The sequence below is a fragment of the Carcharhinus amblyrhynchos genome, chromosome 21 (assembly GCF_965287045.1).
Source record: "Carcharhinus amblyrhynchos chromosome 21, sCarAmb.v2.hapA, whole genome shotgun sequence".
In the NCBI taxonomy this organism is placed as follows: domain Eukaryota; kingdom Metazoa; phylum Chordata; class Chondrichthyes; order Carcharhiniformes; family Carcharhinidae; genus Carcharhinus; species Carcharhinus amblyrhynchos.
Genome location: NC_137344.1, coordinates 43,730,445 through 43,747,071, shown reverse-complemented (window position 1 = coordinate 43,747,071; position 16,627 = coordinate 43,730,445). Strand labels below are relative to the sequence as shown.

Here is a 16,627-nt window from a genome sequence, read left to right as displayed (position 1 = left end):
TGCGGGGAAGGGCGGCTGTTGCTTTACCACTGTTCATTTTGTTCAGCATGCGACGTATAAATAATCAGTCACACCACTTGTTTGGACCCCATCGCTTGGCCCAATCCCAGTGTTTTCCCCTCCACGTAGGGAGGAAGGGATTGCTGTCAGGGAGATTAGCAAATCCATCTGTACTGGAGGGATGCATTCCACCTCGCTCAGGGGAGTCAGTCTGCGTCTGCACATACACCGTGCCAGTTCGTGTACGCTGGACCAGCGTGTGGAGAGGCGCATTAGACATTCACCACATCCCAATGTGGGCAACGGGCCAAGGTTCTGAGCCGCGAGCAGAGAAAATGCCTTGGAGCGGATAAGAGTGGCTAATTCACAAATGAGGCACTGCTTTGCAGCTCGTGCGAACGGAGCTTTGGCTTTAAGCTCGTGGTGGGGTTGTCGAGTGAAATCCCGACTTGGCACCGCCTCAGCCAGCCACACTCTCCAGCTCTGAGGATGATCTGAAATGTCAGTTCGAGTTAAAATCACCTCGGTGGGCCCTGGTCTACTTTGAGCGATGTGACTGCTGTAAAAAAGTGCCCCCCCCAAAAGAAAAACGAACCGCGCAGCGAATTCACCTTTGTGTTCTGATTAAAGTTTGCGATTCAGATATCGCTGGGTAATCATTGCTCTCAATCAATCCTATTTTTAATCAGCATTTTAACATTTTATCTGAAGAGCGACTGCTGCGACATTGCCAGGAAACCTGGTTTTAGACAGCTTCTCAGAGGCCAGCTGTTTTGAGGAGCTGAGCTGACATTAAAGAATTAGATAAAATGAACTCGGGGTGCTTCAGCATCCACTGCGTATGTTAATTCAGTCCTCCAGCACAGTTGGCATCGGCCCTCCCCCTCAGTGCCAGGTCCTCTGATAAAATTATCAGTGACAAAGCAAATATATTTGACAGAAAGAAAGGAAGATGAGGGTTACTTGTAATAGTTTGACACTATATTTCAAGACATAATGACAATATGATTCATTCTGTGCAGTGTTTGACTCTGATTGCTTGCAGTCAGCTGAAGTCCAGTCACATTTGTCTCCTCTTACATCACAGCATCCATTTTCATTTGAGTATGTGTGTTGTTTGGTGTCTGTGTACAGGAAAACATATTGACGCCTTGGGGCTGTTGTGTACATACTGTGTGCAACAAACTGTTTGCTAGAAGCTTCCATTTGGAAGCTGTCTTGATCGCTTCTGCTAACTTACCACTGAGTGGTTGGGACTCTTGGGTAAAGGCCAACAGTATATCCTAGGTTTGATCCCCTCTCTGGGTCAAGTGAGCTGAACTCACTTGTGACAGGGATGCAGAGATCATAGAATCATAGAACACTACAGTGCAGAAAGAGGCCCTTCGGCCCATCGAGTCTGCACTGAACACAACCCCACTCAGGCCCTACCCCCATATCCCTACATATTATACTCGCTAATCCGGTGCTCCGGTTTCCTCCCACATCCCAAAGATGCGCTTTTAGGCTGATTGATTGGGTAACAAATTGTCCCTATATTGGACCTCCCTGATCCTCGCACATTAGGCGTAGACTAAAATCATGAATAGGTCACTGAGACAATGGGACGGCGGCGCGGGCTCGTTGGGCCGAAGGGCCTGTTTCCTGTGCTGTGTTGTTCTTTGTTCTTTATAATCCACCTAACCTACGCACCTCTGGACACTAAGGGGCAATTTCTTAGCATGGCCAATCAACCTAACCCGCACATCTTTGGACTGTGGGAGGAAACCAGAGTACCCGGAGGAAACCCACGCAGACACGAGGAGAATGTGCAAACTCCACGCAGACAGTGACCTGAGCCAGGAATTGAACCCAGGACCCTGGAGCTGTGAAGCAGCAGTGCTAACCACTGTGCTACCGTGCCGCCCCTGGTTTATGATTAGGAAGGCAGCTGGGATTCTTGTTCCGAGCTAGCTAGTTTCCTAGAGTTAAAGGATTCCTACAGTGCAGGAGGAGATCATTCAAGGCCATTGAGCCTGCACCGACATCAATCCCAACCAGGCCCCAACCTCATAACCCCTTGTATTTACCTGATAATTGCCCTGACGCTAAGGGGCAATTTAGCATGGCCAATCAATCTAACCTGCACATCTTTGGACCGTAGCAGAAAACTGGAACACCCGGAGGAAACCCACACAGACACGGGGAGAGTGCGCAAACTCCATACAGACAGTGACCCGAGGCCAGATTCGAACACAGGTCCTTGGTGCTGTGAGGCAGCAGTGCTAACCACTGTGCTACCCAGCAGTTCTCTGTTTGAGGTCCGTGTGTACATGTGTGTGAATGAAATTGGGAAAAAGTTGATTTTCCATGACATTCATGGTGAAATAGACCCAACACTCATGGTCAAGGTTATACTTTAATCGTCAACATTCAGGAAATCGACCCTGGCAATGAGCCAATGCCTTCGGAACAGAAGGCAAAAACTGAAGGAGGAAAATAAATTGCTGAAGGATTGACCCTTGGGTTCTAATGGGAGACAGAATGTCAAGGATCCTATTTAACTGGACTGGTTATCTTTCAGAGCTCAGACACTGCCCTAAATGTGGCTCTTGGAAGAAGCTGCTAACTTGTGAAACTCATTTAACACATTCTTAGTTCTTCCTTCACCATTTTTTAATTTCTTGTCCTTCCTCGGAACTTCTGGTGATTTTACAACATTCCCCGCCCAAGTAGCTATATTTCCACACTCTGGTCAATTTCGCTAGCACCAGTAGCAAAGAAACAAGAGGCTCCCTGACTCTCCAGGAGGTCCACTCATCACCCACAAGACATTGCAGTGTTGAGCCACTGAGCTACCTCTTTCACCCGAGTGCCCCTAGACTTATGGAAAAAAAAAGAGGTTTTGCAATGCAGTGGATAGTGTCCCTGCCTCTGAGCCAGAAGCTCCAGGTTTGAGTACCCCCCCCGCCCACCCCCCGCCAGGGCTTGATGGCCAAAGAAGGTGCATTCATAATGCGTTGAGTGTATGTTGAGTGTATCATCCTGAAAATCCTTCCAAACGTGCCGATGGCTGGCGGTAAGAGTGGGAGGGACTTCTGGTCAGCCACGCTTGATGTGGAATGGCGCCCTGCAAGCTATAAGACCTGGTCGACAAACTGGCGGGCTGTTCCAGAAATTCCCATCTATGGAAATCTGCCTCAGTGCACCTCCGGGTGTGGGACGAGATAATAGATGGGACCTCACAGGTAGTGAATTTTCTAATATGTGCTCTAGATAGATATCTGGCACCTCTCCCAGCCGACACACAACTCAAATGTAGTAAACAATTAAATAATAGACTTCAGGAAGATAGACTGGGGAAATCAGCCAGATAAAATTGAATGCAAGTGAAGTGATACATTTTGCTCTGAAGAATGAGGACATGTAATATTTGCCAACTAATAGAAATTAAAAGAAGGTCACGAGGAACAGAAGAATCTGGGGATATATATAGACAACTTTTCAAAGGTGTTTTAGGTTAAAGTTTGAGCGTCACAAGTAGGCTTATATTAACACTGCAATTAAGTTACTGTGAAAATCCCCAAATCACCACACTCCGGCGCCTGTTCAGGTACACTGAGGGATAATTTAACATGGTCAATGCACCTAACCAGCACGTCTTTCAGACTGTGGGAGGAAACACATGCAGACATGGGGAGAACATGCAAGCTCCACACAGTCACCCAAGCCAGAAGTCAAACCTGGGTCCCTGCACTGTGAGGCAGCAGAGCTAACAATTGTGCCGCCCATGTGTCAGGACACATTGTGAAGGTTGTTAAAAGAGCATCCTTTTTTTAAAAATAGACAACAATAGCAAGAAAGCTATGCTAAGCTTTAATAAGACACTGTCTCAGGTAGAATATATTTACAATTCTGGGCAACACGCTTTAGGGAGGATGTCAAACCCTTAGAGAGGGCGCAGAAGAGCTCTTCATTAATGTGGAGAAACTGGTGAAGTGGGTTGTTGTCCTTAGAACTAAGAGGAGACTTGATTCAATGTTGGAATCCAGTCGCTATAAGTGCCAGGAAAGCAAAATCCCAAAAAAGGAAACTTCAATCGCAATCCCAAATGTTTTCCATTTGCATTTCATCACAAGAGAGTATTGAATCAGGAGTCACAAACTCCAATAACACTTGGAGATTTGATCATTCTCTGGGATAAAGGGCTGCTATGGGTGTCTTTTTCCATTAACAATCACTTCTCCTGTGTTCAAATTACCTCTTACATTTAACCTACACACTGATCTATGTTTAGCCTTTTCATTCATTCCATGATTAATACTCTTTCCCACAGTATCTCTTCTGGACAACCGATAACACAACTCTATTACATTAAGGACTGATTAGCCCCTGTGTCTCTTAAAATTTGAACATATTTGCTTACTCTTCCTTGTACACATGGATATTCTTTCCCTTTGCCTATACCCTGTAAACTGACCTTTAAAATTCCCTTGACCACAGATTAAACACATCTGCACTTTTTCAGTTATCATTGGCCAGTGCTGGGGTGCCTGGTGGCCACTGTGGGGTGCCCTGAGGACACTTCCAGGCTGGCACTGCCCAATGGGTACCAGCCTCTGACCACCCGGGGTCTTTAATGGCCTCAGAGCCCTCTGGCATGACCATCGTGCCAGGTCTCCGCTCTTGGAGACCAGTAGTGATTCACGATAGTCTTGCAATGTGCCCGAAGGCCAGAGGATTCCGCGCATTGGGAGTCAAAGGGACTATGCATATTTAAATGCTACTTTTTCTCCAATTGTATAAAAACCATTGGCTTGTCTTGCCCTAGCGTCACAGAGCCCTGAGCACTTTGACTCACAGAAGTCTTCTGAATCTCCATTACTGCAATAGATCTTCTGTTTAACCTCGTTGACCTTGCGCGCCCAATCTTTTAACCAGACAAACACTTGAGCCTCCGAGTGGCACCTCCAGCCTCAGCACCTTCCTTTCCGGCTTGAGTAGAAATTTCCCAGAAATTCCCAACAATCCCTTCTCTTCACTCACTACATTCCTTTCTTTCACCTTCCCATTTCCTATCCTTCCTGGGTTTATGGGCGTGACAGGAAAAGGGTTTAGATCTGCGGACCAGCTCACAGGGGGTGACACTGAGCCCACATTCTCTGTCCATGGGAATGACAGCAAGGGCTCAGGAACGTGAAAATAGCGAATCTCACCGGAGAGGTAGCGATTTCCGACGTTTTGCCACTCCCTCACCGGCGACAGAATCAGGATCCCATCCACAAAGGCCGAGAACTTAATTTTAATGTATTTTAATAAATTTGAATATCATTAGCAGCCCCCAGCATATATTGACACCCTGGCCATATTTTCAAACCTCACCAACGTTACGTAATGTTGACAAGTTTTACAACAAGCTGACTCAGATGTGAGCCTGTCATGGGGATCCCTCCGTGTATAGCGATATAGCCCCCAGCGGAGAGTGACGTGGCCAGTCAGTATCCTGGCACTGCCTCTAACACTGCCACCTGGTACTGCCCAGTAACACTGCCTCCTGGCACTGCCCACTAACACTGCCCCCTTTGCCATTTTTTTGGTAAGATTTTAATCATAGAACCCTACTGTGCAGAAAGAGGCCATTCGGCCCATCGAGTCTGTACCGAACACAATCCCACCCAGGCCCTACCCCCATTTCTTTACTAATCCCTCTAACCTACCCATCCCTGGACACTAAGAGACAATTTCTTAGCATGGCCAATCAACCTAACCTGCACACCTTTGGACTGTGGGAGGAAACCGGAGCACCCGGAGGAAACCCAGACAGACATGAGGAAAATGCGCAAACTCCACGCAGACAGTGACCCGAGCCGGGAATCGAACCCAGGACCCTGGAGCTGTGAAGCAGCAGCGCTACCCATTGTGCCACTCATAGTTATCAGCCATCTCCGCTTCCTGTCTAGTTGTTTCAACCCTCTCATCTTCAACATGTTTTCTAGCAACTGAATAAAATGATTCTTTACATTTTTCCAAGAGAATGACTCCTCTAAGAGCTTCATGTGTTGTCTCTACCTTTAACACCCAGATGCAGTGGTCAAAGTTACTTCGTTTCACCCTCAAACTCAACGTTGGTCTGTTCAGGCTGTTCCCCTACATTTCAAAATTTCTGCCTGTGTCAGGAATCAATTCATCTGCAGTAAAGATTGTTTTCTTTACTGCATCATATTCCACAGATATCTCTTCCAACATGGAAACACCTCATGGGTTCTATCTACCACCATCCTCCAAAAGAGCAATCTCCAGATTTCTTTGCTAACTCAATCTGCTAACTCAACTTAGCCTTAGTCAGGCATTTCAAATGTCCTCTTTTCCATCCCGGAAAGGTCTTAGCACTTGCCATTTTGCAGTCCAGATACTTTAAAATCCCTCAACACCGACTGCTGAGTTTACTGTTCTCCTTGTGTATACATAGTCTTTAGATTCACCAACTCCAAGCCAATCAAGGGATTTTAAATTCCACAAAGATGTCCCACATTTATTGTGATCTGGTCGCTGGTAAGTGCCGTGTGAGCCAAATCCCAAAAAGGGAAACTTGACAAGCAATCACAACTGTTTCCTATCTGTATTTTACCAGGAGTTCAAATGAATATCACAGAACATTTCCCCCAAACATTCTAACTTAGTTAGACTCACAAAGAAACACGTCTTTGGGCAATAGTCTTTGTAAATGTTTTTGCTGTAAAATTCTAGTAATTTTAACACAAGGCACAATCCACAGTTGCTGTAGGGGTGGTATCTGCCAACTCAGCTGCAGATATTCAAGACTTTAAACAAAATCCTGCTTTCTGGAAACTATAGACACTCAAGTGGCTGAAGGCTGTTCACTTCTTCACAGATCTGTCCAAGTACAGAGCACTCTCTTCAGGAAATCTTACATGGCTACATGATAACCCAGCTCCCAACCTCACTTCAGATATTTCTTTCTTTTTCATCTTTTCTCTTTCTTCGAAGTTTACCTTTCCTGGGTCCTAACCACCATCAGTTTCAGGCAAGGTAAAATTTAATAACTCTGCCTTATTGATTGTTGACTTTTACGAAGTTGTAAACTCCTTCTTATCTCCATTTGAAATTCAGCTGCTACAAATCCAAGTCCTCACTTATCTTCTGATGCAAATTTCTACTCAAGTCCTATTTATTTTTAGAACATCAAACTTGGCCCTATCCACTTCAAGTGTCTGCTTTTCATACCTAGCCCCTTTAATATCCTCAACTTTATAGCCACTCAGTCCCCAGCTCATTTAATCTGGTCATGAACAAACAGACATACACACTGACATACAGCGTACCAACAGCAACCGCAACCCCCCCCCCCCCCCCCCCCCCACACCATCCTGCTTTACAGAATACCACAGTACACCCCAGAAACATTAAAACAGCAACATTTTCTGCACATTAAGCATTCAAATCATGATTTGAAGGAGTAAATAAGGGAGAGACTGTCTCCAGTGGCAGAAGCATTGGTAAACATATTGAAGATGATTGACCTTAGAAGTAGAGGGAACACGAGGAAACGTTTGTTACATAGTAAGTTGCTGCGATCTGGAGTGCACTGCCCGAAGGATAATAGAAGCAGATTCAATTCATGAGAACAAGACAGGTAATTTGAAGGGAAATAAATTATAGGGCCATGGGGAAACAGTGTGACTAATTGGATGGCTCTGAAAAAGAGCCAGAATGAGCACAAAGAACTATTTTGTTTTTGTTTATTCATGGGATGTTGTGCTGGGCTAGTGTTTACTGTCCGTTCCGAATTACCCTTTACCTCAGGGCATTTTAAGGGACAACCACATTGCTGTGGGTCTGGAGTCAAATGTTCGCCGGACTAGATAAGAATGGCAGATTTCCTTTCCTAAAGGACATTAGTGACCCAGATGAGTTTTTAATCACAATCAACAATAATTTCATGGTCATCGTTCGACTTTTAATTCCAGATTTTTATTGACTTCAAATTTCACCATCTGCTTTGGGGGGATTCGTGCATTGCAAGAAGTCTCGCAACATCAGGTTAAAGTCCAACAGGTTTATTTGTTTGCTGTCCCTTCGTCAGGTGAGGGGCAGCAAGCGTTCCGAAAGTCAGCGGCTTTTGCTACAAAATAAACTGGTTGGACTTTAGCCTGATGTTGAGAGACTTCTTACTATGTTTACTCCAGTCCAATGCCAGCATCTCCACATTGCAACAGATTTAGAAAATAAGCAGGAGGCGGCCATTTGGCCCTTCGAGCCTGCTCCGCCATTCATTTTGATCATGGCTGATCATCAAATTTAATATCCTGACCCCACCTTCCCCTCCGTATCCCTTGAAGCCTTTAGCCCGAAGAGCTACGTCTACTTTCTTCTTGAAATCACCAACAGTTTGGCCTCAACCACTTTGTGGTAGTGAATTCCACAAATTCACAACCCTCTGGGTGAAGAAATTTCTCCTCACCTCAGTCCGAAAAGGTTTACCCCTTACCCTCAAATCATGACCTTTAGTTCTGGATTCCCCCACCATCGAGAACATTCTTTCTAAATCTAAGCTGTCTAATGCTGGTAGGATTTTCTAAGTTTCTATGAGATCCCCTCCCACTCTTTTAAATTCTAATGAGGCATTTTGGAGTACAGCTCTGGAGATTCCCACATCCCCAGAACATTAGCCGGGTCTCTGGATTCTTAGTCCAGCGAGAATAACGCTATGTCATCACTTCCCCAAATCTTCTGAGCCATTCTACAATCATAAGTGACCATTGGTGATGGGGTGACCTCAGGCATGGCTGCTGGTGAGCCTCCAAACAAGGCTGTCTATGCCTTCAATCTCCACAAGGGCAGTCAGCTGGGAACCCTGGTCAATTCCAAACACCCATCCCTCCCCAACTTGTTTCAATTGCAGCTCATTCAGCATCACTCATACCAGAGTCCGAATCTGACTATATCCAGACTGTGTCCTCACTACTCCACATGGTTAGTAAGTTTGTAGATGACACCTAGATTGGTGGCATAGTGGACAGTAAAGAAGGTTATCTTTGATTACAACAGGATCTTGATCAATTAGGCCAGTGGGCTAACAAATGGCAGATGGAGTTTAATTTAGATAAATGTGAGGTGATGCATTTTGGTAGATTGAAGCAGGGCAGGACTTACTCAGTTAACGGTAGGGCATTGGGGAGAATTACAGAACAAAGAAATCTAGGGGTACAGGTTCATAGTTCCTTGAAAGTGGAGTCACAGATGGACAGAGTGGTGAAGGCGGCATTCGGCATGCTTGGTTTCTTCGGTCAGAACATTGAATGCAGGAGTTGGGACGTCTTGTTGAAGTTGTACAAGACATTGTTAAGGCCACACTTGGAATACGGTATACAGTTCTGGTCACCCTATTATGGAAAGGATATTTTTAAACTGGAAAGAGTGCAGAAGGGATTTACTAGGATGCTACTAAGGCTTGATGGATTGAGTTATAAAGGAAAAGCCGGATAGATTGGGACTTTTTCCTCTGGATCGTAGAAGGCTGAGGGGTGATCTCATAGAGGTCTACAAAATAATGAGGGGCATAGATCAGCTAGATAGTCAATATCTTTTCCCAAAGTTAGGAAAGTCTAAAACTCGAGGGCATAGGCTTAAGGTGAGAGGGGGCAGATATAAAATGGTCCAGAGGGGTAATTTTTTCACAAGAGGATGGTGAGTGTCTGGAATAAGCTGCCAGAGATAGTAGCAGAAGCAGGTACAATTTTGTCTTTTAAAAAGCATTTAGATAGTTAATGTACGATGGGTATAGAGGGATATGGGCCAAATGCAGGCAATTGGGGCTAACTTAGGGGTTTAAAAGAAAAGGGCGGCTTGGACAAGTTGGGTCAAAGGGCCTGTTTCCACGCTGTAAACCTCGACACAAACTGTTTTTATGAAGTGATGATGTGGAGATGCCAGCATTGGACTGGGTTGGGCACAGTAAGAAGTCTCACAACACCAGGTTAAAGTCCAACAGGTTTAGTTGGTGGCAAACGCCACAAGTTTTCGGAGCACTGCCCCTTCATCAGGTGAGTGGGAGTTCTGTTCACAAACAGGGCATATAAAGACACAAACTCAACTTATAAAGTAATGGTTGGAATGCGAGTCTTTACAGGTAATCAAGTCTTAAAGGCACAGGTTGAAGAGGTGTGTATTGTCTAGAGCCAGGACAGTTAGGGAGATTTTGCAAACCCAGGCAAATTGTGGGGATTACACATAGCGTGACATGAACCCAAGATCCCAATTGAGGCCATCCTCATGTGCAGAACTTGGCTATCAGTCTCTGCTCAGCGACTCTGCGCTGTTGTGTGTCATGAAGGTTGCCTCGGAGAATGCTTACGCAAGATCAGAGGCTGAATGCCCATGGCCGCTGAAGTGTTCGCCAACAGCAAGAGAACAGTCATGCCTGGTGATTGTCAAGTGATGTTCATTCATCCATTGTCGTAGCGTTTGCATGGTCTCCCCAGTGTATCATGCCTTGGAACATCCTTTTCCTTCAGCAGATCAGGTAGACAACATTGGTCGATTTGCAAGTGTATGTACCATGTACCTGGTGGATGGTATTCTCACGTGAGATGATGGCATCTGTGTCGATGATCTGGCACATCTTGCAGAGGTTGCTGCGGCAGGGTTGTGTGGTGTCCTGGTCATTGTCCTCCTGAAGGCTGGGTAGTTTGCTGCAAACAATGGTCTATTTGAGGTTGTGTGGTTGTTTGGAGGCAAGAAGTGGGGGTGTGAGAATGGCCTTGGCAAGATGTTTGTCTTCATCGATGACATGTTAAAGGGTCCGGAGATGTTGTAGTTTCTCCACTCTGGGGAAATACTGGACGACAAAGGGTACTCTGTCCGCTGTGTCCCCTGTTTGTCTTGAGGAGTTTGGTGCGTTTTTTTTGCTGTGACGTGTCGGAACTATCGATCGATGACATGAGCGCCATATCCTGTTCTTATGAGGGCATCTTTCAGCACCTGGAGGTGTCTGTTGTGATCCTCATCTGAGCAGATCCTGTGTATATGGAGAGCTTGTCCATAGGGGATAGCTTCTTTAATGAACTCCCACTCACCTGATGAAGGGGCAGTGCTCCAAAAGCTAGTGGCTTGTGCTATCAAATAAACCTGTTGGACTTTATGCAGTGAGACAGTGGTGAGAGTTTTCACATGCATCATTCTTTTTTCTTAATTACAAATCCATTCATTTCTTGCCAGTGGCGTCTAGTGTTACACATTCTGGTTCAGCACCCTTCTGCTGGCATAGGACAGTGATGTATGGCATCATAACTTCTGCAAATGGCCACGGTACTGTCACATAGCGTGATGAAATCAAATAAGCTTTAAGGCATGATCAAACCTACAGGGTAATAATGACAAACTCCTAGCTCATAAAGCATCCCAAACTTTAGAAATATATATGTAACCTAAATATTGGTTTGTGTGCTAGTCTCAGCACCATCAAACTTGTGATCATCCCGGTGTTCTGCCAGTCAGATTGCCCTCTCTCTGCTCTGTTGGAAATCTGTGTCTTGTATTGTAGCTTTAACAATGGGCACAAGCATCCCTCATTCTCTATAGAGGAGCACCCCTCCCCCACCTCCCCTCCATTGTGATATTTGTCATTTATCCATTTCTTGTCACTTGATATTTTTCCATTACTGGAGACTAGTACAAGTCCATTGAATCACAGAATACTACAGTGCCTTTTGGCCCATCTAGTCTGCACCAACGCACAAAAGGCCCTGAACTGCCCACCTAATCCCACCTGCCGGCTCTTGGCCCACAGCCTTGAACGTTATGGCGTGCCAAGTACTCATCCAGGTACATTTATCGAAGACGTGAGGCATCCCGTCTCCACCACACTCCCAGGCAGCGTCTTCCAGACCATCACCACCTTCTAAGTAGAAATAATTTTCCTCAGGTCTCCCACCCCTCACTTATAACCTATGTCCCCTTGTAACTGGCCCTTCAACTAAGCAGAACAGCTGCCCCCTATCCACGTCCCTCAATCAGGTCTCCCCTCAGTCTTCTCTGCTCCAGAGAAAACAACCTAAGCCCGACCAACCTCTGTACTTAACTGATAACTTAAATGTTCCATCCCAGCCTGGTGAATCTCCTCTGCCTTCCCTCCAGTGCATTCACGTCCTTCCTGTAATGTGGTGACCAGAACTTCGTTCAGTACTCCAGCCGCAGCCTCACCGAAGTTTTACTGAACTCCAACTCAAATACCAGCCACAGTTTTCGACTCACTCTTTCACTCATTCTCTTCAGGTATAAGTTAGCTACAAGGAATGGGGCAGCGCCTAGGGAAGCTGAAGAATAATTGTTACATCTACCAGGGCCAAGGGAGAATAATGACTTACATCAACCTTTAGAGATTATAGCTGATTGGCACAATCAAACTGAGAGCTGTTAATTTACATGCAGCGAATGTGAGGACTGGCAGACGTAAAGTTTAAAGTCTAGAAATTTACTTATTACATCACAAATCGGTTGACGTTAACACTGCAATGAAGTTACTGTGAGAATCCTCTAGCCGTCACACGCTGGTGTCTGTTTGGGTACACTGAGGGAGAACTTAGCATGCCCAATCCACCTGGTTTCTCAGACCATGGGAGGGAACCCACGCAGGCACAGGGAGAACAGTGACTCAAGCCGGGAATCGAACCTGGGCCTCTGGCGCTGTGAGACAGCAGTGCTAACCATTGTACTGAAGGCTAATGGTCATATCAAATCACGGCATTGAATAAGAGAGAAATAAGGAAAAATGGGGGGTAAAAAAAAAACTTAGATTTGGAGTAATGAGGAACGTAGCTAATCTCCCAGAGAGAAACAGCACAGAGGTTCACACAATCTGTGTTGGTTTCATAGACAATTGCATGACGTGGCTGAAATTACAAGAAAAAAAGATTAAAATATGTCTTTCTAGCCCTGTGTGAAGAACTGACTAGATTTTAAATTATTAGCTTTTGAACAGGACTGATTATCAGACTCAGCAGGCTACTGGCAATGACCCTTCTTATTCACAGGCACAAATTACAATCAGGGGGTTGATTTTCCATGGGAACAAGGCAGGAATAAGGTGGCCACGGATGATTCAGCAGGCGTTCTGCCCAACGAGGGACAGAGAGATGATTTCAGCAGAGCGCTTTGCTTAACGTGAGCTCTGCTACTTTCTTCTCAATATCCTGAATCATGCAACTTGGTCATCAATAAATATCTTGAGATGATCTAATTTTTATAGCCTCTCGGTCAAACACAATTCTTCTGCATTTTCCTGCTGTTGACCATTATGAGTTTGACGTTTCTGGGTCTGTTTTTAAAGTAAAGTTTATTTATTGGGCACGTGTACTTTACATTAAGACCGCAAAGGGGACGGCACGGTTAGCACCGCTGCCTCATAGTGCCAGGGACCTGGGTTCGATTCCCGGCTTGGGTCACTGTCTGTGCAGAGTCTGCACGTTCTCCCCATGTCTGCATGGGTTTCCTCCGGGTGCTCCGGTTTCTTCCCACACTCCAAAGATGTACGGGTTAGATAGACTGGCCATGCTAAGTTGCCCCTGAGTGTCAGGGGGTTAGTAGAGCAAGTAGAGTTATGGGGTAATGGAGCTTGGTGGGATTGTGGTGGATGCGGGCTGAATGGCTTCCTTTGGCACTGTAGGGATTCTGTGATTCAATAAAGTTACTGTGAAAACCCCACATTCGCCACACTCCGGTGCCTGTTTGGGTGCACCGAGGGGAAATTTAGCATGGCCGATGCATCTAACCAGCACGTCTTTCGGACTGTGGGAGGAAACCAAGCAGACACAGGGAGAACGTGCAGACTCCGGACAGAGAGTAACCCAAGCCAGGAACCGAGCCCAGGCTCCTGGCACTGTGAGGCAGCAGTGCTAACCACTATGCTCCTGTGCTGTCCAAAATATTTGAATTTCAAATTAGTTTGTGAATCAACAGCTCTTCATCAGGGAATTATTAATGATTGCCTGGTTAATTTAACTCAATTTTATCTAAACCATCTGCTGTTAAATTGCGTGCAGTAACCTAGTGCCATTGTACAGTAATCAGAGCACTCATAGTAATCATTAAAAAAGCCGCGTTTTGTGATTTTCTTTCGTTGAAAGATGTCAGAATTTATTTAATATTTCTCTTGCTAATTAAGAACAGAAGCGATTAAAACTTATCTCTACACAGTCCGAAAGCGTAATGCTCTATTCAGAGCCTGGTGAAAGCAATCTGATCAAACTTATCCTTCATGGCAGAATGGTAACACGGTCACCTCTGAATCAGAATGATATAATCAAGGCTGACACTCCAGTGCAGTACTGATGGGATGCTGCACTACTGGAGGTGTCATCTTTTAAACACATAGAAAAACTACAGCACAGACAGGCCCTTTGGCCCACAAGTTGCGCCGAACATATCCCTACCTACTAGGCATACCCATAACCCTCTATCTTACCAAGTTCCATGTACCTATCCAAAAGTCTCTTAAAAGACCCTATCGAATCCGCCTCCACCACCACTGCTGGCAGCCGATTCCACGCACCCACCACCCTCTGAGTAAAAAACTTAGCCCTGGCAACTCCTCTGTACCTACTCCCCAGCACCTTAAACCTGTGTCCTCTTGTGGCAACCATTTCAGCCCTGGGAAAAGCCTGAGAATCTACTCGATCAATATCTCTCGTCATCTTACACACCTCTATCAGGTCACCCCTCATCCTTCATTTCTCCAAGGAGAAAAGACTGGGCTCTCTCAACCTATCCTCATAAGGCATGCCACCCAATCCAGGCAACATCCTTGTAAATCTCCTCTGCACCCTTGCTATGGCTTCCACATCCTTCCTGTAATGAGGCGAACAGAACTGAGCACAGCACTCCAAGTAGGGTCTGACCAGTGTCTTATACAGCTGCAGTATTATCTCCCGACTCCTATACTCAATCCCTCGATGGATGAATGCCAGTACACCATACACATTCTTAACCACATCCTCTACCTGCAAAACTGCTTTGTCCTATGAAGCCAGACCCCAAGATCCTTCTGACCTTCCACACTGCCAAGAGTCTTACCTTTAATATTATAATCTGTCATCCTATTTGACCTGCCAAAATTAATCACCACACACTTAATTGGGCTGAAGTCCATCTGCCACTTCTCCGCCCAGTCTTGCATCCTATCAATGTCTCGCTGCAACTTCTGACATCCCTCCGCACTATCCACAACATCTCCAACATTTGTGCCATCAGCAAACTTACCAACCCATCCCTCCACTCCCTCATCCAGGTCATTTATAAAAATCACACAGCAAGGGTCCCAGAACAGATCCCTGGGGCACTCCACTGGTGACTGACCTCCACGCAGAAAAAGACCCATCTACGATCACTCTTTGCCTTCTGCGCACAAGGCAGTTCTGGATCCACAAAGCAATGTCTCCTTGGATCCCATGCCCCCTCACTTTTTCAATAAGCCTTGCATGGGGCACCTTATCAAATGCCTTACTGAAGTCCATATAAACTACATCTACTGCACTTCCTTCGTCAATGTGTTTAGACACATTCTCAAAAAATTCAGTCAGGCTCATAAGGCATGATCTGCCTTTGACAAAGCCGTGCTGACTATTCTTGATCATACTAGACCTCTCCAAATGTTCATAAATCCTGTCTCTCAGGATCTTCTCCATTAACTTACCAATCAGTGAGGTTAGACTCACTGGTCTATAATTTCCTGGGCTACCTCTTCTCCCTTTCTTGAATAAAGGAACTACATCCACAATCCTCCGGAACCTTTCCTGTCTCCACTGATGATGCAAAGATCATCGCCAGAGGCTTAGCAATCTCTTCCCTCGCCTCCCAAATAACCTGGGGTACATCCCATCCGGTCCCGGTGACTTGATGCTTTTCAAAAGCTCCAACGCATCCTCTTTCTTAATAGCTACATGCTCAAGCTTTTCAGTCCGCTGCAAGTCTGCACTACAACCACCAAGATCCTTTTCCACAGTGAATACTGAAGTAAAGTATTCATTGAGTACCTCTGCAATTTCTATTGGTTCTATACAAACCTTCCCACCGTCACACTTGATAGGTCCTATTCCTTCACTTCTTATCCTCTTGCTTTTCACATACTTGTAGAATGCCTTGGGGTTTTCCTTAATCCTACTTGCCAAGGCCTCTCGTGGCCCCTTCTGGCTCTCCTAATTTCCTTAAGTTCCTTCCTATTAGCCGTATACTCTTCTAGACCTTGAGCATTACCTACCTCCCTGAACCTTTTGTAGGCTTTTCTTTTTTTCTTGACTAAATTCATTACAGCTTTCGTGCACCACGGTTCCTTTAGCCTACCATAACTTTCCTGTCTCATTGGAACATTGCTGTGCAGAACTCCAGACTAATATTCCTTGAAAATTTGTCCCATTTCTTTTGTACATTTCCCTGAGAAAACCTCTTTCCAATTTATGCCTCTAATTTCCTGCCTGATAGCCTCATAATTCCCCTTCCTCCTACACTTCCCTAGTTGTCTGATCATTAAACACTTTCCTGGTTTGTCTGATTGGCATTAGAAAGAGTCCCTGTCTGTTCTCTTCTGATTATACATCCAAAGCGCTATTTGAAGAAGCATATGGGAGTATTCCCA

The 16,627-nt window shown here is 45.4% G+C and overlaps 1 protein-coding gene across 1 annotated transcript in view; it reads right to left on the bottom strand.

Moving 5' to 3' along the window:
* The window catches only part of gsg1l2b (gsg1-like 2b), a 170,020-nt gene that overhangs the window by 137,004 nt on the left and 16,389 nt on the right, over nucleotides 1–16,627 (bottom strand). The gene's annotated exons all lie outside the window — the stretch shown is intronic.